Here is a 24,378-nt window from a genome sequence, read left to right on the forward strand (position 1 = left end):
TCAATAGAATTGCAGTCGTCAGGATGAAAAGCAACTCCATCCTCTGTTAGAACATAAAGGCTACAAGTATCATTCCAAATTTTGATGCCTGGAAGCATCTTAAGAGCTCTTACCTGTTGAAAGCAGTGTTTTATTGTGCTTTGGGCTGAATGAGATAATTTCACCACCAGTCTTTGAGGCCATAAACTATGTAAGTCTCTCTTTTGGTTTGCTTTGTTTGTTTACATTTCGCACAGAACAGAATTCAGTCAATAATTCCACCCTGTATAATACATTTTGATAAATACCTTTTAAAGTGCTTCCATCTGAAGCTACCCGACGTTGCGCTTCTTTAGAAAAGTGCTGACAGTCTTGAGAGAGAAAAATCAATCCTCTTTATTCCACATTCCAAATAGCCTATTCTCTCCCCAAACTAGGACAGTGTTCTTAGCGTTGCATGAATGTCTGGCAGTTTTCTGATATATGCAAGGCTGAATATGACCAAATGTTTGCTTCTGCCTCCGGCGCTCGTCATAACTTCTGCTCTTTCCTGTGGAGCTTGAAGATTACTGCATCAGCCTGCTGAGCTGACCTGCAGGAAAAAATGCAGCTGGGTTTTTTTCCTGAAAAGATGGATTTCTCCATGGAGGGCGTGAGAAATGGATGTCGACATGGAACCAGCGAGGAAGAGATTCATAAGGCAAGTGCTACTTGCATACCATTCAACAAGAACTAGGCTGCCTTTTTTAAACAGAGCCAGTCCAGGAGGATACCATTGCTGATGGTATCAAAAGTCAACAGGAGATAAGAAACCGGAGCAAAGTCACACTCCTTCTGTCCCAGTCTCTGCAAATATTTGGATACCATTTAGATTTGGATCTAAATAATCTCTGCCATCCAAGAATGCTTGTAGTGGCCCTACCACAACCCTCTCCTTTCCTCAAAGGGGTATATTTGATGGGGATTGATAGTTGCTTCAGTCTAAAGGGTCCAGAGCTAATTTCTTTGGGAACAACCATACCACTGCCTCTTTCAAAACAACAGGGACCACCCCTCATGCAATGAAGCATTAGCCGGGGTTAGGCTTAAAGGTGAAGGGTAAAGGGACCCCTGACCATTAGGTCCAGTCGTGGCCGACTCTGGGGTTGCGGCGCTCATCTCGCTTTATTAGCCGAGGGAGCTGGCGTACAGCTTCCAGGCCATGCCGGAAGCTGTCATGGCCAGCATGACTAAGCCGCTTCTGGCAAACCAGAGCAGTGCACGGAAACACCGTTTACCTTCCTGCCGGAGCAGTACCTATTTATCTACTTGCACTTTGAGGTGCTTTCGAACTGCTAGGTTGGCAGGAGCAGGGACCGAGCAACAGGAGCTCACCCTGTCGCGGGGATTTGAACCGCCGACCTTCTGATCAGCAAGCCCTAGGCTCTGTGGTTTAGACCACACTGCCACCCACGTCCCTTCGGGGTTAGGCTTAATTTTCTCCAAATCATATCAGAGACTATTTCTCAGGACAGTCCCAAGCAGCATGGCATACTGTTGAACATATGGTTCAGGAGTTTTAGTCCAAAACATCTGGTGGGGGTGCCAAGTTGGAGAAGGTTCAACAAAAGCATGCCCAAAGAGCACCATTTCCAGTACTGGAAAGGCTGGAAAGGAGTTTAGTGAGCCTCCTCTGCCATGAGTTACTTTTCCGCTGATGGTCAACACTAGCTCACCAACAGGGGTCACAAAGGAGGATCCATTTGGACAGACTCTGTAGGCTTTGTTGTAGTACACATGCTTTGTATGCGGTAGGTCCCAGATTTAATCCCTGGCACCTGTCTCCAGAAGGGCTGGGGAAAAGCCAGTTCTGAAACCCTGGAGAACCACTGTCTGCCAATCTTCAGCTTGTTGCTCTCCTTTTCAATTGCAACTCCTATATAATTCCTAAATACACACCATGCTAACTGGGGATAATGGGAGTTGTAATCCAAAACATCTGGAAGGTCTCAAGCTGTGGAAGGCTGGTGTAGGCAATCCTGAGCTAAACCGACCAATGGTCTGACTTGGTGTAAGGTAGCTTCCTGTGTTCCTAGTACCTAGGACTTCACATACATACCACCCATCATAGAGCCAGGCTAGTAAGCACTAGCACAATCACTGCTTGACTGCCACAGAATGGCTTTTGAGTGCCTATTCAGCTCCATTTTTAGAAAGCTAACTTGAGATCAGTTGCATACCCCAACTCCTGTTCTCACCAGCTCTCGTTTGTGCCATTGTCGCTCCCCCAGACTCACATTTCAGAAGTCTGATTATATCTTGTGACTTGTTGGATGCCTGTAAATTACCCCTTTGCATGGTGACCCTGGGGTATTGTAAGTATTGCTGAGCTTTTTATCATCATAACTCTGGTTGACACCAGCCTTTCATCAGCATTAGATAAATTGACATTGAATTAACCTCTTACCAGTGAAACCATGGAAATCGTTTTTCATCAATGTTCCTGCTCCTCGGAGGTGTTTGCTTGCCGTCGGAAGCCCCCAGCATCGGTCTTCTTTCCATCAAAGGTACAGTAATAATTAATTTTTCTGTGCTTTGGGGGTTTGGGTTTATTTCTTAGACAAACAGAACAAACATTGTCAGAATTTATTTTCAGTTACTTTTCTCATCTCCGCAGCTCTGCAGCTTTGATAAAAGGATCTCATCTCCATGGGTTGTCTTTAATCTACTTCAATAAAATGTGAATAATCTCATCAACACCTTTGGAGACATAACTCCACCCAGCTGGAACACAGGGGCTCTCTGTTGTGGTTGCCAGGCAATGCTGCAGTAGATGCTCAACCCTTACAGGAGAAAATATTCTTACTGGTAACTGGTGGAAAAAATGTTGATGGCCTGGGTTGGGTTCTGAGGTCAGGAAGCTTGTGTATCCCTTAACCGTGGGATCCTGATTACATCAACCAGAACTATCCAGAAAGTGTGGTTGATGACAGTCCAAACATTTCCTGCAACATAGTGCAATCCCCTATGGACTATACAATGGAGTAAGCCTCATTGAATACTTACTGTTGTGTAAACATGCATAGGATTGTTTGCTAGCCAACAGAGGTCCAGCAGTTGTCTCCAAACAACTCACAAACAAGGTACAAAAAATACTTCTTTCTTGATGTTTACCCCACTACCTGATATTCAGTGAAGTTTTACTCAGTGCAGACCTCTTGAAATTAGTGAACATGTACCGTATTTTTCCGTGTATAAGACTATATTTTTTCCTAAATTTTTGAAGTTTAAAATAAGGGGTTGTCTTATACACGGATAGCGCATAGTGCATTTTCTTAATTTTGGGTTTTAAAAAATAGGGGTCGTCTTATACATGGGGGCTTCTTATACATGGAAAAATACTGTATATCCTGTTCATTATACATGTTTATTGATTTCAGTTAATGATATACAATGAAATGCTATACAGTGAATTGAAAAGGATGTTCAAAATAACTTTTGTAAAAAACAACAACCAGAAGCTTTGCTTTAGGACTTATAGGGACAGAACTACCTAAATTGTATAGAAATTTATTTACGTATGCTACTACAGCAGCAAGAATGCTACTTGCCCAAAAGTGGAAAGAAGCAGAAGTCCCAGCAAAGGAAGAATGGATACAAAAACTGATGGAATATGCAGAAATGGTGAAACTTACCAGAAAAATAAGAAATCAAGATAACAAACCGTTTGTAAAAGAATGGAAATGGTTTATTGAATATTTACAGATAAATTGCAAACAGATAAAAACATTATCAGGTTTATTATAATAACCTGCAGTTACTAAAAAACCTGCAGATATTAAAAAATAAATTTAAGGAACTGCAGAAAGAGGGGGAAGTCAAACTTTGAAATGTTAAATTGATTATAACATCAATGAAATGTATATACTTGAAAAGTATAAACAAAAGAAAAGAAAAGAAAAGAAATCAATGAGCACGACTAATTTCCGTTAATTTCAATAAGACTGCTGTGGATAAAACTTGGTTGAATACCAACCAAGTTGTTTTTCCACAGTGTATGACATTTCACAGTTGATCTCGTCTGCCTTTGGGGGGGGGGGGGAGTCTACTAACCATGTGTGGAAAACCAAATAAGATTTCCCTTCAACACTCCCCTTTTTAAACTAAAGGCAGGCCTGCCTGGCTTAAGGTTAGTAATACAGTTTCACCTTCATAAAAATATGGGAAAACTTTTTTGTACTTGCTATGTACTTGTTTCCCTTCAATATGCACTACTACACTATCAATTAATTGAAACAGGAACTTTTGGCCCAAGTGTTCCTATTTTCCAGGGATGTCCCTGATTTAGAGAAGCCGTCCCTATTTCTGATGTGATCCTGGAATGTTTCACTTTTTCTTTGGGCATCCCTATTTTCGTTGGAGGGTATGGAGTTATCTGACCCTGAGCCATCTGAAGGCAATCCTTTATAGGGAAGTTATTTTAATGTTTAATGTTTTATTATGTTTTTACATATGTTGGAAGCTGCCCAGAGTGTCTGGGGCAACCCAGTATGATGTGTGGGGTATAAATAGTAGAGTTATTATTATGGAATGTGATGTCCCTGTTTTCACCAGAGAAATGTTGGAGGGTATGTTATAGACATTTGTGTAGTGTAGCAGCATTACAGAGTGTACATGTAATATTTTGGTTCATGAGTGGGTACATTTTGCCGCACATGCTATTTGGGGAAATTCTCCTTACTTCCAGACAATACAGATATCTGGCTTACTGCAGAATTACACATACAATGCAGTAGCTCTCTCAAAAGTCCACACAGACCATACAACTACCCTGATATGTGTGGTAAATACATAAGCATGACTTTGCACAAACAGAACAGTGTAAAGTACAGTTGTGGCTGACAGAAAACCTCCAGGTTAGATTACCTCAATAAATTTCTGAAGATGGTTGGAAACTGCAGCTCAGATTTCAGTAGCTGACTGGGGCAAGACAACCCGAGCATCACCAATCTTAGTATGACTGCACGGACCCCTCTCCATGTGCTCTCTCTGGGAGGTGTGAGAGATGATGACAAAAAAATCTGGCCTTTTCAGCTCCCAATCTGTGGAACATTGTCTCCACTGAAGAACGTCTGGTGCCATCAATTGCTTTTAGGTGACAGGTAAAAATGTTTTTATTTATCCAGAAGTTTGATCCTTAATTTGGAGGGTATCTAGTCATATGCAGCCTCTTGTTGTGCTCATCCTTTAAGTGAGATGGGGAGGATTTGCTCCAAACACACACACACACACACACACAAGAGAGAGAGAGAGAGAGAGAGAGAGAGAGAGAGAGAGAGATACAATTTGGATTAGCACTTTAGGCCTTGTTTTATTTCTGGTGTGTGTGTGTGTGTGTGTGTGTGTGTGTATACAGTGGAATCTCAGTTGTTGAACGTAATTGGTTCTGGAAGACTTCCAAAACGTTCGACAACTGAGGCGCAATTGCTGGTTGGCAAAATCCATTGAAAAAATGGAGAAACGCACCTTGGAAGCCGTTCAACTTCCAAGGCATGTTCAAAAACGGAAGCATTCACTTTTGGGTTGTTGGCGTTCGAAAGCTGAAACGTTCGACTTCCGAAACGTTTGACAACCGAGGTTCCACTGTACCTTAAATGTTTCCTATTATTTTCTTTTTTTATCTTGTAACTTTCTTTCAGGCACTTCAGTCCAAAAAGCAACAAATAAGGTTAAAAAAGGAGCTATTTTAATACATCATGTGTGCTTCATTTTCTGTGCGAGAGGCTGTTGGGATGCCTATAGGTAAAACTGACAAGAGGAGAATGCAAGCAGGGAGGTTCTGATAGGTCAGCAAGTACCTAATTGCTCTGCCAGCTGGAGCTTGAGGAACCTGCAGGACTTGGCTCCAACACTTGTCATTCTGTAATAACTAATGTTAGACTTAATGGAGAAATCAGGTCACTGGTTGCTAGCAAAATGCCCATTTTATTACAGAGACTCCTTTCATCTGCTGTGCCTATAATACTTTTACAGCTCCATTAAAAAAAGATTTCATTTTCCCTTTACTGTAATGGCTTGGGTCATAAATGAATTAATCTATTAGTTAGTATTCAGGCAAACTCTACCGTTCTATCTATACGGCCCTCTTCATCACTGGTTAAGCAGGAGTTAATGGACTCTTAGAATTAAGTGACCTATTTGGAGTACAATAATTTCTGTTGGCCTCAGTTTGCAAGAATTTTGACGCCTCACTGCTCTGGTCAAGTGAATATAGCATCCTCCCAGCTAGGCCTCTAAGCCGTACACTAGCCTTTCCCTCATGTGTAACTAATTACTCTCTACCATGTAGCTTCAAGAGGAACTAAATAGCCTTTGTAGACAAACGTACAGTCCTGATGAGGGAAGCAGAGTCCTTCCTGATCATGGTTTTTCCAGTATCTTATCAAGCAGTGAGTTCTCAACAATGAATTAACAGATAATTTGAAATATAAGGTTATGAGGCCTTCTACCTATGAGTACCAGATGCTGGGGCAAACCACAGGAGAAGTTGGCCACCTCTGAGTTCTTGTGATCTTCCAAAGCCATAAACTTTTTGGATGGATCCAGCAAGGCATTTTTTTAATGTGCTTCAGCTTAAGGAGTGGAGTCGCTGTAGAATGTAGAAAGGAATGACAAGGCTCTGATCAGTGCCTAGAGTCATAGTTCCCTAGTCACCTTTCTTCTGGAATTCATATCAAAGTGGAGATTTCACTTGAGAGGGCTGTATTTCATCAACAACTTGTGCTGCAGTGCGTGAGTGGCCTAGATGTGGTTTCAGATCTGGAAAACTTGTTTCAAATCCGTGTTACGATAAGAGGCTCACAGCATGGCTTTGGGAAAGCCGCTATCTCCCAGCCTAACATTTAGGAGGAAGGCTAAATCACCATTCAAGGAGAATGACAGAATACAAAATATACCAAAATAACAAGATCTCCTTTGCAATATACAGTATACAGTATGGCCTATCTTCTGTAGTGACAGAGCACCGCTGCTAGCAAATATTTCACAGCAGGGAATTACAGAAGCATTTTTACCAGTGAGAAAAGCAGCTCTGCTTTTTTCCGAAGAATGCTTTCTTTTGAGAGAGAGATACTGACTTCAATGTTTCCCTGTTGTGGAAAACACATAATTGCAACTCTGTTGACTAGGGTTTGATCGTATCTGGCATACACAGAAACTTTGAAGCCATTTTGAGAGTAGGCAGATGGTGTTCTTTTCAGTCACTCCCTCTAATGCTGAACTTGGGTGACCTGTGCAAGCATCTTTGTAGGCAAAATGGGAACTGAAGGCTTAGAAGGCAATGACACATGTGTGCGGACAGGCCTGACTTTCTCTGGTCTCGTGTGAGCAGGGCTCACTTTCAAAGAAAACATTGTTCATGCGCTTGCTTCTTCGTGCTGGGGAGGGGAAACAGGAGGTAGAAGGCAGCAGAGAAGGGGGAAGAGGTGAATGAGCAGCTGAAGCGGATAAGGTGGAGAGAGGACTAAAAGGAAGGAAGAGCAAGATGGGGTCAGAATTGGGGGTCAAAGAGGCATTACACTTACTTCTGTAAAACAAGAAAATCCTTAATAAAATATATACTGAAACCCTTAAAAAAAGAAAAGAATTGGGGGTCAAAACCATGCTTAAAGCATGGAAGGGAGAAGCAGGCAAACTGTCCCCAACCCTATACCCACTAATCCCCCTGGCTCACCACCTACTATTCCACCACGCAGCACAAAACTTCCAGATAAAAACATGGCACGCCAAAGGCATATCCCGCCTAGCAGACTTCTGCAAAATAAACCCACATCGACACAAGAAATACAATAAAAACTTGGGAACACCCAAATACTCTGGCTAACGCACCACCAATTACATGTCTTCTTAAACAATCCAGTAGTAAAAGCATCAACCAGGCCCTTGACAACCTTTGAAAACCTCCTAACAGCAAAGGGACACGGCAAAGGAATGGTATCCACAATATACAAAATACTGCACCAAAATCCCCACACACCCCTTGATATAATAAAAAAAACAATGGGAGGACGACATAGGCTATGAGGTTAACCCCACCCAATAGATTGGGCATGGTCTAAACCCCCCTTTAAATCCATCTCAGCTAAAAGAAAAGAACTCACCATGAAACTCACTTACAGATGGTACCTAACACCAAGGAAACTAGCGCCAATACACCCAGGAGCCTCACCAAAATGCTGGAGAGGCTGCACCTCCACAGGAACATACCTCCACATGTGGGAATGTCCCCAAATCCAACTTTTCTGGACATCAGTCATATAAGAAATACACAAAATAACTAAGAAGGTATTAGAAGTCACCACAGAACTGGCCCTACTCAACATCTTCCAAGATAACAATGCCCGTTCACATTATAAAGAGCTCATAACCCACCTACTCTCAGCAGCCAGAAACATCATAGCCAGGCACTGGAGAGAGCTGTCAGGAGTAAACATGGACCAGTGGTACCAAACAGTATGGGAAACAGCCTTACTAGAAAAGTTAACCAATAAACTGAAACTGACACAGGGACAAATAGAAGAAGACGCCTTCACTCCGGTATGGTTCCCCTTCATCACATACACAGCCCAAGAAGACAACAAGAATCCGCCAACAACATACAAATCAATCTGGCTAACCTGATCCAAAAACACGCACACACCTCTCACACACACAAAAACAAATCTCACTAAAGTCAACCAACCAACCCCTAGACCACCCACAACCTCCACAACCAAGGAAATATAACAAGTGAACAGAAAGATACAAGTGATGCTGACATAAAACCCCACACATACACTAAGTAGAAGAATAGAGGCATTATCACCCAACCCTACGCCATGTACCCCCCCTTCCCCCTCTTTTCTTCCCAACCTAATACTGCTTGCAACACTAATGTCTCACAACCAGGGACTTCCGGGTTGGCGCCATCGGTAATGGCGGATTCCCTCTGACTTTCCAAGGGACCAGCTCCGCGGGATCGGGTCTCACCGCTGCGGTGAAGCGGGTGCCCTTCAAAAATCACAGGCGGGTGAAGCCTGTGAACGTGGGACTCGGCAGGCACCCTTTGCGCCCCCCCAATTTGCGAAGGAACCCATTTACGGGCTCCGGAGCGAAACGGGGTGAGTGGCGCGGTGCTGAGAGTCGACTGCTTCTTCCGCGGAGTGAAGCCGCACAGCCGTTATCGGAGAGCGCTGACTTTTTCCTGGGACAATTTGGTTTCAAAAGCAACTACCCGTGAGTAGGATAAAATTGGATTTAAAGGGAGAAAAACAATTAATTTGGCACCGAAGCGGGGAGGCATAAGCAGGAAGTCCGCCTTCCGTTTCTTGTAAACAGATCAAAGCAAAGAGACTGTAAGCGGAAACTCTGAAAGAAGCTTGAAAAAGGACTCAAATTCTAACATCAGATAAGCGATCTCCCCTCCGGATTGCAGGAGAGGAGGGGGGAAAGGTTTGAACTGTATTTTTCTGCAAAAAAAGAGAGGAAAGGAAGCTAAAATCCACCGCTTAGAGCCTGGGAACGGACTGCCTAGGGACAATAGGAATGCCATTCTGTGAAAAGCACTACTGGTAAATAGAGTACTGTTGACAGCTAACTGCAAGAGAGATACAGTGTTTCTGGACTTCTCCTGGTTTTAAAGTAACTGGAGATTAAGTGCAATTGAAACTGTCATCTTTTTGTGAATTGGGGGATTTAAAAAGGTTATTTTCTCTTTAAAGCTACAAGTTTTGACTGTTACTGTGTCCCCCTAGAGGAGGTTTGACATTGTTACAATAACAACTGGGCCAGGGGAATTTTCCACTTCAAAACAAATCCTAGCCGTGGGACTGACCTTGGATTCTAACTAGAGTGTTATGGCAGATGGAAGAGGAAAGTTAGAGTTGCTTCAGGAAAAAACTACGAGGTCTGGTAGATCCTTTCATACAGATACTGGGTCGCAGTGGAGAGCATCAACATCTGGTCCGTCTGGACCATCTGGATTATCAGGGGCTGCACCTGTACAAGTTAAACCAAAAGGAATGTCGTCTGAAGACGTTTTAGCTTTGGCACTAGGAAAAATTAATGAATCTTTGGAAAACCTAAGTAAACAAGTAGCTGAAACAAATAAACAAGTAGTTGAAGCATCAGTTAAAATTGATCAAAATACTACAAGTATTAACAATTTGGGACAGAAGGTGAACACCAACACAGAGACTATTGAGAAATTGTTACAGGAATCTACTTTGACCCGAAAGACAGCTGAAGAAGCAAAGGACATAGCAACTGCTACTGAAGAGAAGATACCACCGATATATAGGCAACTCGAGGACCACAGGTTGATGTTGTCTATGATTGAATTGAAGGAGAAACAAACGAATCTGAGAATCAGGGCCGTACCTGAACTTGAGAAAGATAGTTTGATTGACTTTCTTACGCAGGAATTTGCAGACTTCTGGCAACTGGATTTGGGGAAGGAAGAATTTAAGATAGTGAGTGCATTCAGGCTTGGAAGAGGAGGAAAGAAGAATAAGGTGAGAGACTGTTTGATTACCCTTCGAACAAAAGAGGAGAGAGACAAAATCTTGAATCTGCATTTCCGAAAGACTCTGGAAATACATCAGTCAAGTGTGGAGATATTTAAGGACATTCCAAAACATCTTTTGGATTTAAGGTTTAACTACGGAGATCTGGTTGCCCTGTTGAGAAGCAATAGAATCATCTTTAGGTGGGAATTTCCCCAAGGCCTGTCTTTTAAATATAAAGGAAGAAAGATAAAAATAAGATCAGTCGACAACAAAGATAGATTTCTGAAAGATCACTGAGAAGACTTACAGAAAGAAGTGGAATCTGGAGAAGAGCCAAGAGCACTGGAAAGAGGAATACTAGACATAGCAAATTTATTGTTTGGATTGCATGGTTCAGAGAAAGTGACACCACCGACAGAACAAGAACAAACACTTGGTGCAGTTGGAGGTAAAGCAAAGTAATTACATCATGGCTCTGCAACTATTAAGCTGGAATTGTAATGGCCTCAACTCTCCTCAGAAAAGGAAAAGTGTTTTTCATTTACTAAAAAAGGAACAATTGGACTTGATTTGCTTACAGGAAACACACGTGATAAGGCTACATAGAAAAGTATTGATTAATAAGAGATTGGGACAGGAGTTTATTTCATCTGACAAAGTTAAAAAAAGAGGAGTAGTGATTTATGCAAAGGAGAGATTATCACCGAAATTTATCTTTAAAGACGATCAAGGAAGATTTATGGCAATTGAAATTCAAATACAAGGAGAGAAATTTTTGATAGTAGGAGTTTATGCACCGAATGAGGGGAAATCTGAATTCTTTAAAAAGTTGCATGAGACCTTAATGGACTATTTGGATTACAATCTGATCTTGATGGGGGATATGAACGGAGTGGTATCTACAAACATGGATAAGACACAAAGATAGGTAGTCACCAAGGATGGTAGACTACCGAAAACATTTTTTGAGATGACAGACAACTTGGACTTAGTCAACATTTTGAGAACAAAGAATCCTTTGGCAAGAGAAGGAACTTTCTTTTCTGAAGCCAAGATGACATGGACTAGAATCGACCAAATATGGGTAACTAGAGGAATGGCACCAAAGATAAAGAAAGCGGAAATTTGCCTAAAAACCTGCTCCGACCATAATTCTGTAAGGATGGAGATGAAACTAATATCAACTGGCTCCTTCAGATGGAGGATGAATGATACCTTATTTAGAGATGAAGACGTGATTAAGAAGGCTCAAAAAACTTTGAGAGACTATTTTGAGATAAATATGAACACTAATGTTGAAAAAAGAGTAATCTGGGATGCAAGCAAAGCGGTCATGAGAGGGTTCCTGATCCAACAGAATGCAATAAAGAAGAGAAGTCAAAATGAGAAGACAAAATTTTGGAGAAAATAAAAGAAAGTGAGAAGAAATTGAGAGCAAAACCAAAGTCGCAGGAGATTTTGAGAGAAATAAAGTTATATCAAGTACAATATATGAAAATGATGAATCAGGAAATAGAATGGAAAATTAAACAAATGAGACAAAAAACATTTGAATCAGCTAATAAATGTGGGAAATTGTTGGCTTGGCAAATGAAAAAAAGACAAAAACTAAATACTATTATAAATTTAGAAGTGGAAGGAAAGAACATACAGAACCCAGCCGAGATCAGAAACTGTTTCCAGAGGTACTTTAAACAATTATATACACAAGGGCCACAGAAAGAAATTGATATAGATCGATTTTTGAAGATAAATGGATTACAAAAAATCTCTCAAGAAAGTAAATTAATGTTGAACTATAAAATATCTGAACAGGAAGTAGAAGGTGCCATTCAAAACATGCAATTAGGACCAGATGGGCTGACTTCGAGATACTATAGATCTTTAAAAGAGTGGTTAGTACAACCTTTAAAGGGAGTCTGTAATGAAATATTGGAAGGGGAAAGGGCACCAGAGTCGTGGAAAGAAGCGTATATTATACTTATACCGAAAACAGAGACTGAAAAGACTCAGCTTAAGAACTACCGCCCCATATCATTACTTAATGTGGATTACAAAATTTTTGCAGATATTTTAGCCAAGAGATTGAAAAAAGTGTTGATGGAAGAGATTCATAAAGACCAAGCAGGCTTTCTCCCGGGTAGACACTTGTCTGACAATTTGAGGAACATAATTAATATTTTGGAAAAACTAGAAGTGAATATCAACACTAAGGCAGTTTTGATATTTGTGGACACGGAGAAAGCTTTTGATAATATCTCTTGGAGTTTTATGAAGAAGAAATTACAGGGGATGGGGGTGGGTGAAGGATTTGAAAATGGTATAGGTGCAATTTATTCTGAACAAAAGGCCAAGTTAATTGTTAACAATGAGGTGACGGAGGAATTTAAGATAGAAAAAGGGACACGACAAGGCTGCCCAATCTCCCCATTCCTTTTTATATTAGTCCTGGAGGTTTTGTTGAATAGGATTAGAAGGGACCAGTTGGTTAAAGGTATACAAGTTGGAGCTAGACAGTATAAATTGAGAGCTTTTGCAGACGATTTAGTATTGACATTACAGGAGCCAGAATCTAGTACTAAAAGAGTTTTGGAACTGATTCAAGAATTTGGTCAAGTTGCAGGATTTAAACTGAATAAATTAAAAACAAAGGTTTTAGAGAAAAATTTAACAGTGATTGAAAGAGAAAGGTTTCAGAATGAGACAGGTTTAACAGTGGTTAAGAAAGTGAAATACCTTGGGATTAATATGACAGCTAAAAATGGGAACTTATTTAAAGACAATTATGAAAAATGTTGGACGGAAGTGAAAAAAGACTTAGAAATTTGGTCAAATTTGAAGCTTTCACTGCTAGGCCGTATTGCTGCGATAAAAATCAATGTATTGCCTAGAATGTTATTTTTGTTTCAAACATTGCAAATTTTGGATAAGATGGATTGTTTCAAGAAGTGGCAGAGAGACATCTCTAGATTTGTCTGGCAGGGCAAGAGGCCTAGAATAAAATTTAAAATATTAACGGACGCAAAGGAAAGAGGCGGATTTGCCCTGCCAGACCTTAAACTTTATTATGAATCAGCAGCCTTTTGCTGTTTGAAAGAATGGCTGCTTCTTGAAAACACAGACATCTTGGACTTAGAAGGTTTTAATAATGTATTTGGATGGCATGCATATTTATGGTATCACAAGGTCAAAGCACATAAAGCATTCAAAAACCATATTGTCAGGAAAGCATTGTTTAATGTCTGGATAAGATATAAGGATTTACTTGAAAATAAAACCCCAAGGTGGTTGTCACCGATGGAAGCGAAAGCACTGAAAAAGCTCAGTATGGAGGCCAAATGGCCGAAATATTGGGAAATTCTGGAACAAGAGGGAGACAGATTGAAACTGCAGAGTTTTGAGAAACTAAAAAATAAAGTGCGAGATTGGCTTCATTATTATCAGATAATGGAGGCATATAATTCGGACAAGAAAATTGGCTTCCAGGTGGAAAAATCAAAATTAGAAACAGAACTGTTAGAACCCAAAACTAAGACTTTATCAAAGATGTATAACTTGCTGTTGAAATGGAATACTCAGGATGAAACGGTGAAATCTGCTATGATTAAATGGGCACAAGACGTTGGACATAACATAATGATGGCTGACTGGGAACAGTTATGGACCACAGGTATGAAGTTTACGGCATGCAATGCCTTAAGAGAGAATATTATGAAAATGATATACAGGTGGTACATGACACCAGTCAAGCTTGCAAAAATCTATCATTTGCCCGATAATAAATGTTGGAAATGTAAAGAAACTGAAGGTACATTCTTTCACCTTTGGTGGATGTGCCCAAGGATTAAGGCTTTCTGGGAGATGATCTATAATGAATTGAAAAAGGTATTTAAATATACCTTCCTGAAGAAACCAGTGGCCTTTCTCCTGGGCATAGTCGGCCAATTGGTGTCAAAGAAGGATAGAACTTTCTTTATGTATGCCACAACAGCAGCAAGAATACTTATTGCAAAGTACTGGAAGACACAAGATCTACCCACCCTGGAAGAATGGCAGATGAAGGTGATGGACTATATGGAATTGGCGGAAATGACTGGCAGAATCCGAGACCAGGGAGAAGAGTCGGTGGAAGAAGATTGGAAAAAGTTTAAAGACTATCTACAGAAATATTGCAAAATTAATGAATGTTAGAATGATGTTGGATAGAAATTAAGTGGTTTTTAGCTGTAATATTATAAGGGAATATGAAAAATGGATTATTAATAGGTTAAAATTCAATGTCACACTATTTTAAGATTAAAGACTAGGATAAACAAAGAGGGGAAGGATTTGCTGAACTAACAAACTGAATTGGAATACAAAAAAGGGAGGCGCGAGGAGGTCCGGGAAACAAGCCAATGAAAAATAAGTAATGGAAAGATTGAGTTGTTTTTAACTATTTTTATTTTGTATTTTTCTTTTTTCTTTTTTCATTTTGTAATATCTTGAAAATTTTAATAAATATCTTTTTTTAAAAAATGGCTCACAACCAATGAAACTGATCTGTAGAAAACACAACTTGAAAAAAGACACAATGCGCGTATTTTTGTAAACTAAGAAATCTTTAATAAAAAGTATTTTTTTAAAAAATGTGGTCAAAAGAGAGAGTCACAAATGGAGTGTCAGGTGAGGAAAAGGAGGTGACAGGAATCAGGGGTTGTGTGGGGCACACCCAAAATACTGTTGCAGGCCCCATTCATAATACTGGCGTGCAAGTATAGCCAAATACAGGTCTAAATTCACACCCCTAGATTCTGATCACTATAATCTCTGGAATTGTTGACTCAGGGCCTAGTTTGGTGAGTTACCAGCACTTAAAAATTCTCTCCTTTTTATATATTGTAGCTGCTTAAAAGCCTCTTGAGTTTGCTGATCTGCTTTTTATTGATTTTTTTATGGTCTTATATTTTTCTCTTGTGTTTGTAAGCTATCTGGGAACCTCCTGCTGAAGGTGTGGCATATTATATTCACAAAAAAATCGGTCAGGGATATCTGATTTCTTCTCTTTGTTACCATTTCCCCCAGTGAGTTTCAAAACTAGCTTACCCTTGTTACTTGTAAGAATTTGTCAAGAAGGGCATTTCTGAGGTGCATTTAGCTGTGTGTGCAGAGTCTGTATGATTTGAAAGAAAGAACCTGAACTGAATTAGGCTAATAGATCACCCTAGATTTGTTCCAAGCATGTTTTCTGAGGCTGCGTCCTGTTGAGGTAGGATGACCAACTGTTTTTTAGCTGTCCCTTCAGAGTGAAAAAGAAGGTGTCAGTAAAACATCTCACCCACAACCTTTTCTGTTTATGGCTTTATTGAGCTACACATTTACATACACACTTTACTCTAGTGTAACATGCAAGTTTTTGAACGTTAAAGTCTGGATATTCCAAAGAAGAGTGTCAGTCATGTGTATGATTTGAGCTTCTTAGCTGTGATTTTGCTCTTCGTACTTCAACATGTTCTACAAGGTTGAAATGGAAGTGGCTGCTCAAAGTCTTGATAACTTGCATGATGAAATAGTTATAGTGAAGAACTGGAGAGTTAGAGGAGAAGGAGCTGGGGCAATGATTGGGATGTGGGGACAGTGCAAGAAATAGTGTTATGCCACTCTAACCTAAGGGACATCACATTAAGGTTACAACATGCTTCAGGAGATGCTGAATTTCACACTTAAGGGGAAAAAATCCTGTGGCAGAAGCATAGAAGCTGCATGCAGCACATTGAGATACAAATATGTGCAGAATACCTGGTGCAGACAGGTTTTATATCTTAACCCTGTGACAGCAATTCAGACTTTAACCTCTGCAGGTCAACTAATCTGAGGTTGACATGCAGATGGAGTGTATTATGGGGTGCATGCCTAGGCTCAGACTTCATGCAGATGGTTGTTTCAAGTTTATCATACCGTCACACCCGCAGCGAGGGTCTGTATGTCAGAGGAAGCCTGCTGTAATTGGTAGAAACTCAAGTCAGACATTTCAGACCTTGCCACTTCATTATGTCATGTGTCTAAGGAAGAATCAGACGGCAGGGAGATCATAATGTCTCTGCCTAGGTGCCAAATTTAGCTTTTGAGTGGCACTCTTCCGCCCCTCGCTATCTAGTAGTTTGCAAGACTGAAAGAGAAGCGGCTGTAATTGGATATTGTACGAAGGGGCACTGTGCTGGCTTCAGTCAGTCTGCCCTTTCTGAGCCAAGCTGCTTAATGAGAAGAGTCAAGAAGTTCAAGGTCACTCCAGGAGCTGACTTCCAAGTCTGTCTTTAGCTAGAGCTTTTGCTTTGATTGAACTTCTGGCAAGGGGAAGGGGAACACATAACTAAGGAGTGCAATTTTTCTTACCTTGTGTGAGCATGTGATGAAGGAGTCATGTAGAACTGTAGTCAGTAGATGAATAGTATAATGAGGCTTTAATTTTGAGCCATAATACAGTCCTGGAAGATCAAAAGTAAAGTTGGGATTTGAGAATATCCAGAATGCTTTATTCTCCACTGAGTGCTCATCCACACTTTCGCTTGGCCCGTTTTCTTAATTGTATTGTGTATCAATTAATTCCCCCGACATCCGAGAGCTTTTCTCATTGTTCTGCGCCTTGCAAAAATCCAATCTTATCCACTAACTTGAAGCTAAGTTAAGCAAAAATCTCTCTTCGGAATTTGCATGCATCTGGATCACTCGCTGGATCATCACCTTGTTGTGGTGAGTGGACTTGCACCTTCCTATGATCCTTGTGAGCGAAGCTGTCGGGAGTCTCGTACTCCCAGTAGGGTCACCCAAGGCAGTAAGGTCAAGGGGGAGGAGCTAGACAAAGAATGAGCCAAGAAATTCTCAGTGGCAGCACAGGCAGAAGATAACAAGTGGTATGTTACAATGGCTGTGAAGGCGGATGAAGGCTGCAGCAGATAAGAATCTACCAGTCATTGTGACACTCATGCCATCAGAATAGAGCCTTACTGCGAAGACGATATGTTGGTCAGTGTGCACTGATCTACACAAATAAAGAAATGCACAAATAAAACAAATTCATGCACAGGCATTTTCCCAAAACCCATCCCAAACCCAAAGCCCCATGGTAACGGGGAAAGGACCGTGAAATCTGGAAGCTCCTAGTCATGAACTGGCACATGGGCAGTGGATACAGACTCATTTGTTCTGACTCAAGGAATGAGGCAGTTGAGTAGCTCGGCAGCTGTATCTAGGATGGAGCAGCCCTATTTAGGATCCACTCTGCTTACCCCGAAAAGGGGGAGGGGCTAGAAAAGGTGCCCTGAACATAGCCTGCCTCACTTTTTCCCTGACTGCATTACTGCACTCAGTGGGGTTGCCACCCAGTGGTCGTAAAAATTGACCTTTGGAACATGGAATACACAGAGCAATATAACAAGATGAGTGTCCTGAACGCAGGACTGCCATCATTGCAAGAGAGTTGCGACGTTTTAACATCGATATTGCAGCACTTCAAGAAACAAAGAGCAGGAGAGGGACAACTGAAGGAAGAAAGAGGAGGCTACACATTCTTCTGGAAAGGTGGTGGAGGAGGAGTTTGGATTTGATATCCCGCTTTATCACTACCCGAAGGAGTCTCAAAGCGGCTAACAATTTCCTTTCCCTTCCTCCCCCACAACAAACACTCTGTGAGGTGAGTGAGGCTGAAAGACTTCAGAGAAGTGTGACTAGCCCAAGATCACCCAGCAGCTGCATGTGGAGGAGTGGAGACACGAACCCGGTTCCCCAGATTGCGAGACTACCGCTCTTAACCACTACACCACACTGGCTCCCTTCAAGACTCCCTTTAAGGTCTACTTGAACAAGAATGTTGAATACATGGAGTAGGCTTTGCTATCAAAAACGATCTTGTGAAGCTCTTGTCAGAAGTCCCTACCGGCATTAATGAGCAACTTTCAACCTTTCAAATAAAACTTACCAAAAACCATCAGGCTACTATTTTAAGCGCTTATGCACCAACACTGAATGCCAATGAAGGCATTAAAGAAAAAAAGTTATTCTCAGCTGCCAACAGGCCTGGTGCCTAAAGCCAGCTCCCCTTAAAGCACATCTTCCATTCTGTGCACATGACCAAGCCAGCGTAAACATCACTGAGACAGGAGTGCAAACATGCTGAGATTGTGGGCTTGGAAGAGCACATCTTTGTTTGAGATTCTGTCCTGCCATATGATGCCCCAAATCAAAGCAGCAACAAAAATACAATGGAAATATGAATAATGTGATTGCGGCAAATGGAACAGAAAGGGGAGAGGATTCCTGAGGGATTTGTGTCTGTAGCCAGGATTGATCACAAAAGGTACAGTAAGTCGTATGTTTAAGTACTGGGAAAGGGCTGAGAAGCCTTGTAATAATAATTGTTTTATTGTTTATACCACGCCCATCCTGCTGGGTTTCCCCAGCCACTTTGTACTCAAAGCATCACACAGATGTGAACACAGTTACCTACAAAAATCTCATAAGATCTTTCAGCATTTCTCCTTCACCGTCGCTCTTTCCTTCCCAGACATAATTGCAGTTTGGTCTGTTTCTCCCCAGAATAGGACCTGGTGCTTTGGTCAGCTGAAGAGGCTGTCTCTCAAGGGAAAGACTAGAAAAGTACAGGGCAAGTGGCGGGAATAGAAAGGAACAAATCAATTGGTCACTGGACAGCAGCTCTGTGAGGCAAAGGGGGACTGAGGCTTTGCAGTGGGGTCAGTAGCCTTGGCCAGCTCTGGGAGGCCTGTCTGTATGTCCGCTCAGAGAAGAATTAAAACACTTCCAACCAAGCTTTGAGAGAACCCAAATTATCCCGCTGTGTGCAAATGGAAGCTGCTGTCGACCAGGAGAGCCAAGTTTTGATGTGCCACCCGCTGCCTCCTTACTGACAGATAACCGTTCTGTTTGGACACAGAAATGGGGACATTAGTGAGTTGCTTCTAAAGCTTCTCACAAGGGCTTTTTAACCGCTCGGCTCCTGCTGGCTGCAATGGGAGTCTTGCAGCTAAATCCCTCAATTGACAGCTTCAAAATGGCATGGCAAAGAAATATCAGGTGCCCATTCTCTCAGGATGATACTAGGACAATGCAAGGGACATCTTTGACAGCCTCTTGGCCCCACATGAGAAGTTTTTTCCCCTAAACATGTTCTTGAAAGCCAAGATTGCTGTATTCAGCATTGTATAATAAGGACATTTGAGCCTGTACGGGGATACAATTAATTGATTGGATGATTCTATAGCCTGCCTTTCTACTAGACAGTGGGGCTCCAAGTGAAAACCTATGTACATATAATAAGATTTTTTTTTTTTAAGGCAATGATGGCTTCTGTAGGCTCTGGGGGAACAACTATGGACGATGTCTAATCCCAAGACACCTGTGGCTGTTTCAAATGATGCTCTTTGTGGGTTCCCTGGTAACCATGGAGGAGAATCTCCCTCTCCCTGTGTGTGTGGTACCTAGCGACCATGTCCAGGTTGCAGACTTCCCACCAACATACGGTTAGCTGCTATGAGATGCTGGGCTAGATGGGCCTTTGGTCTGACCCAGCAGGGAGGGTTACTGTGACATTTTTGACTCTGTGGGAGACAAGATATTTCACCTATGTAGCTGGACAGGCTGTAGCTCCTTTTTTTTTTTTTTTTTTTTTGCAGGCAAAGACAGCTCTGATGGAGGGCTCTGTGGGTATGTAATTCCCAAGGCAGATGAGGAGGGAAAGGTCAGTTCCACAAGGATGGGGAACATGTAGCCCTCCTGATGTGGTTTGACTCCAGTTCCCATTAGCCTCAGCCAGCATGGTAAGTAAGTAAGTGGTCAAGGATGATGGGAACTGAAGTCCAACAACACCTGGAGGGCCACACGGGTTTTCCGTCACTGGCACCATCTCCAGGGGGGCCTGGGGACCCAGGCACCCACAAATCTTTCACTTGGATTGTTCCACTGTAGGCCACAAAGGGGCACTTCAGTCTCTACAGAATGTCCTGTAGTTTGTTTCCTTATCTTGAGTTTGTAAGAAGTGTCTTTAGTTATCCTTTTAAGGTGAAGTTTGATTTCCTACCCCGCACAGCTCATTCTGGTGAGTTTCCCTGACAACAATCTCTCGCTGTTGACGAATTCATGCCACTACCTTGATGACCACTCGTGGTGCCTTTCTTTAAAGAGACGGTGTTGATAGCATTGGCGAGTGTTACAGATAATAACTATAGGCACAAAACAGATTTTAGTGCTCCTTCTGCTTGTTGCTTTGACAAAGTCAAGCACCAAGAAAAAACGACCTCGTTCATTTGTTTCTGGTGTAGCACTTAAGTAAGTTCAACCAAACTTATCAATTAAAGGTATGTCCCCCACCTTTCTTCCAAGCAGCTCGGGGTAGTATATACATTGCTCCCTCTCCTCACATTATCCCCACAACAACCCTGTGAAGCAGGCTAGGCTGAGACAGAAAGACAAGCTGAAGATCACTGAAGGAGCGTCTCCACCCCCCCCATCATTCAGCCCGAACCCTGATGTCAGGAGTCCATGCAGGAGCCAGGCCCTGTGACCAGTAGGGCTTTGCAGGACTGGGGCCTTCCTAAGTTTGTTCTGGAGAAGCAGGGCATGGCCGCACAGGTGAGGCCGCTTGGTAACTCACTGCACCTGGTGGCAAGAGCCGGGAAGGGATATGTCAGCATTTCCCTTTGGCTCTTCACCACATCAACACATTTCCTTCCTTGCTGCGTTTGGCTTCTTGCTTCCTGATCCTCGGACCCTTGACTACATGACTCCTTGCTTCTCGACCCTCGGACCCTTGACTTCGTGACTCCCTGCTTCCTGACCCTCAGATCCCTGACTTCTGGACTCTTGTTCCTGCTCCCACCCCGCCATCTTGCCCTCGGTCCCGACGTCCTCAGCTGGGACTTCGATCTCCCGTAGACCGGACCGTGACAACTGAGGTCCACCTCCGAGGGCCTTCTGGCGTTTCCTTCACTGCGAGAAGTGAAGTTACATGGAATAGGGCAGAAGACCACTTCAGTGGTGGCGTCCTGCCTGTGGGATGCCCTCCCTTCAGATGTCAAGGAGGTAAAGAACTACACAACTTTTAGAAGACATCTGAAGATAGCCCTGTATCAGGAAATTTTAAATGTTTGACATTTTATTATGTTTTTAGATGTGCTGGAAGCTGCCCAGAGTGGCTGGGGAAACCCAGCTAGATGGGCGGGGTATAAATAATAAAATTATTATTATCGTCATCGTCATCATGGCTGAATGAGGATTTCAACTCTGGTCCCTCAGAGCCTCATCTGACACATTAACCCTTAAGCCTCCAAGACATTACATATGCTATCTTGTAAGAATCAAGCATTATGGCATGGAAGAACAAGAACCTATGAGGCTGCCAGGTGGAGCCTGATGATTGTTACATCATAACCATCAGGGTCTTCGTTGACTGTTGGCAGTTTGCCACATGTGTGGGCCTGCAAAGCACAGCACAACACAACTTTTTCAGGGCCTCCTAAACCTGCTGTTGGCCCAGAGCTCAGAAGGTTGGGCTTTGAGTCTGGAATGTCTGAGCCAAAGCTGAAGATCTGGTAATGCTACCCTGCTGAGATCAACTACATGTGTGCTAGTCCCTTTGATTTAAAAGAAAAGAAAGAAACACAGGAATATAAATATGAAACAAGCTTAGGGCAGTGTAGTTTCTCCCATGAACTTCTAACCACTCGGCAGGAGTTTCAGTCAAATGAGCCATAGGGCCAGGGTGGATTGAATTGTAGTCAATTAACTGTTGTTCAGAGTAGACCCATTTAAATGGATTTAAGTTGGCCATGGTCCTTAATTCCAGTGGGTCTGCTCTGGGTAAAAATTAGGTGAATACAATCCATTGTGACTACAAATACAGAGCTCAGGCACTAAAATGTGAAACGACGGTAAGGAAGAGGGTTCACTGAACTATGCAACTTTCTGAAGACATCTGAAGGCAGCCCTGTATTGGGAAGCTTTTGATGTTTGACGTTTTGCTGTGTTTTTATTATGCTGGAAGTGACCCAGAGTGGCTGGGGCAAACCAGTCAAATGGATTGGGTGTAAATAATAATAATTATGTGCAGAATGCCACAAGCTTTCAATCAACTCTTGGATGCAGGAGCTATCTTTTTAAGTACAGAGAGCATGTGAAGTAGGCAAGCTTGAGCCCCAGTGTAGTCCCCAAATAGAAAATATAGCTGTTGTCTCTTTATCATTAACTCAATGAACCCATAATTATAAAATAAACCAGGGAGAATAATTAGCATCTCCATCTTCAATTGACTTTCACTGTTTTAAATGCAATTATGTTTTAACTAATTTAGCACTTGCGACAAATGTTAAGAGATCCAGAGTCTTCCTAGCCACGCTTATAATTTGATTTTATGGCCCTTGAGGATGAGTTTCTTTATATGAATACTGGTTACTTCTCACTTCCCAATTTTTCTCTGTATAAGGGGGAGCCTTTATAACCCTTACATCACAATAGAGCACAATATATTGTCATAAATCATGTGGAAGACAATTCCCATCATCCCTGACCATTGGCCATGCTGAAGGGGGCTGATGGGAGCCTGTTGCTTCCCCATCCTTTTCATGCCTCTTCTGGTCCTTGGAGACAAGTGGAGAAGGGAGCTTGTCACAGCAGCAGGAGGAGACACCCATGACTCTTCAGACTCATCTCTGCCTCTTGGCTTCTCTCCTCCCACTCTTTTGCTTCAGCTTCAGCTTCTGCCTCTGATTCTGGACTTCTTCTGCCACAGACTCTCCCAGCTCACTAAGCCCTGTTATCTATTCAGCTTCTGACACCTCTTCCCTGTCTTCTCCCTCTGACCACTCATCATCGTCCCACCACTCTCTGGGCTTTGAGTCTTCTTCTCCAGTGGTTACCCAGCTGGCTCCTCCCACCATTCCTCTGTGTGTAGCCAGTCCATGACACCTGCTTGAGCCCCAAACCATTTATTCTAGAAGAAGTCATGCCCACCAAGCTCTCAGAACAGGAACATACCTGTTCGGGAGTGAAGAGGCACTGCAGCATTTGCTTGCAGGTTCCACTTCTTCATTATAAGTTTTAACAGTTTTCTTCCAGGCTTGTTAAAGGTTCCTTACCTTCGTGTGAGGCATGCAGTTTGCTTGGTGAGCAATCAGATCTGAGATGATCGTGGGGGTTTGTGTGAGGGTCTTTTGTGGCTCCTTAGGGGGAAGGGTGTGATCTCGATGAGTTCTTCTTTCATGTGCATATCACAGATTCCACAAAACACAATCTATAATATCCCCTCCCCTCACAACTAGCCAATAGTCCCTCTCCTGATTGTGCCAGCAAAGCAGTTCAGGAGGAGGTGGGCAAGCACAGAATAATATAATTGTAGAGATCGAAGGGACCCTTAGGGCCACCTACCAAAACCCTGGGATGCAGGAATCTCAACTAATGCATCCATGACAGATAGCCACCTAAGCTCTGCTTAAAAACCTCCAATGAAAAAGAGTCTGTCACCTTCTGAAGGATTCTGTTCCACTGTCTGCTCCATAGCTATGGAGCAGAACAGCTATGGATCACAGCTAGCTATGGATCATAGCTTTTCCTGTCAGAAAGATTTTTCTGATGTTTAGTTGGAATTTACTTTCTTGGTTTGTGGCCTACCCTTTGGAACAGGAGAAAACATGTTTGCACCATCTTCCATGTGACAGCCCGTTAGCTATTTGAAGATGGCTATCACATCTGCTCTTAGTCTCCTCTTTTCCTGGCTAAACATGCCCAACTCCCTCAACCATTCCTCATAAGGCTCAGTTTCCAGACACTTGATCATCTCGGTTGCCTTACTGATATCAAGATATACTGCTCTGATTGTGCGTGGTTTCAGAAG

General features: G+C 42.3%; 2 long non-coding RNA genes across 6 annotated transcripts in view; one reads left to right on the top strand and one right to left on the bottom strand.

Annotated features, from left to right (window-relative positions):
* Positions 1-315: 315 nt before the first annotated feature.
* The window catches only part of LOC308476963, a 28,925-nt gene continuing 4,862 nt past the window's right edge, over positions 316-24,378 (bottom strand). Inside the window, exons 2-4 of the long non-coding RNA XR_013986285.1 lie at positions 16,875-17,520; positions 2,426-2,573; positions 316-571 (exon numbers count right to left, since the gene is read on the bottom strand). This is a non-coding gene — a long non-coding RNA (uncharacterized lncRNA). The remainder of the gene's footprint in view (positions 572-2,425; positions 2,574-16,874; positions 17,521-24,378) is intronic.
* Positions 21,943-24,378, top strand: part of LOC308476924 — a 41,261-nt gene continuing 38,825 nt past the window's right edge. For 4 of the 5 annotated variants that reach the window (XR_013986186.1, XR_013986187.1, XR_013986188.1 and 1 more), the window contains exon 1: positions 21,965-22,081. This is a non-coding gene — a long non-coding RNA (uncharacterized lncRNA). Of the gene's footprint in view, positions 22,082-24,378 lie in introns of all 5 variants that reach the window. The other variant, XR_013986185.1, reaches the window with a different exon arrangement.

The sequence above is a fragment of the Podarcis pityusensis genome (assembly GCF_964106645.2).
Source record: "Podarcis pityusensis genome assembly, chromosome: 5".
Lineage (NCBI taxonomy): Eukaryota > Metazoa > Chordata > Lepidosauria > Squamata > Lacertidae > Podarcis > Podarcis pityusensis.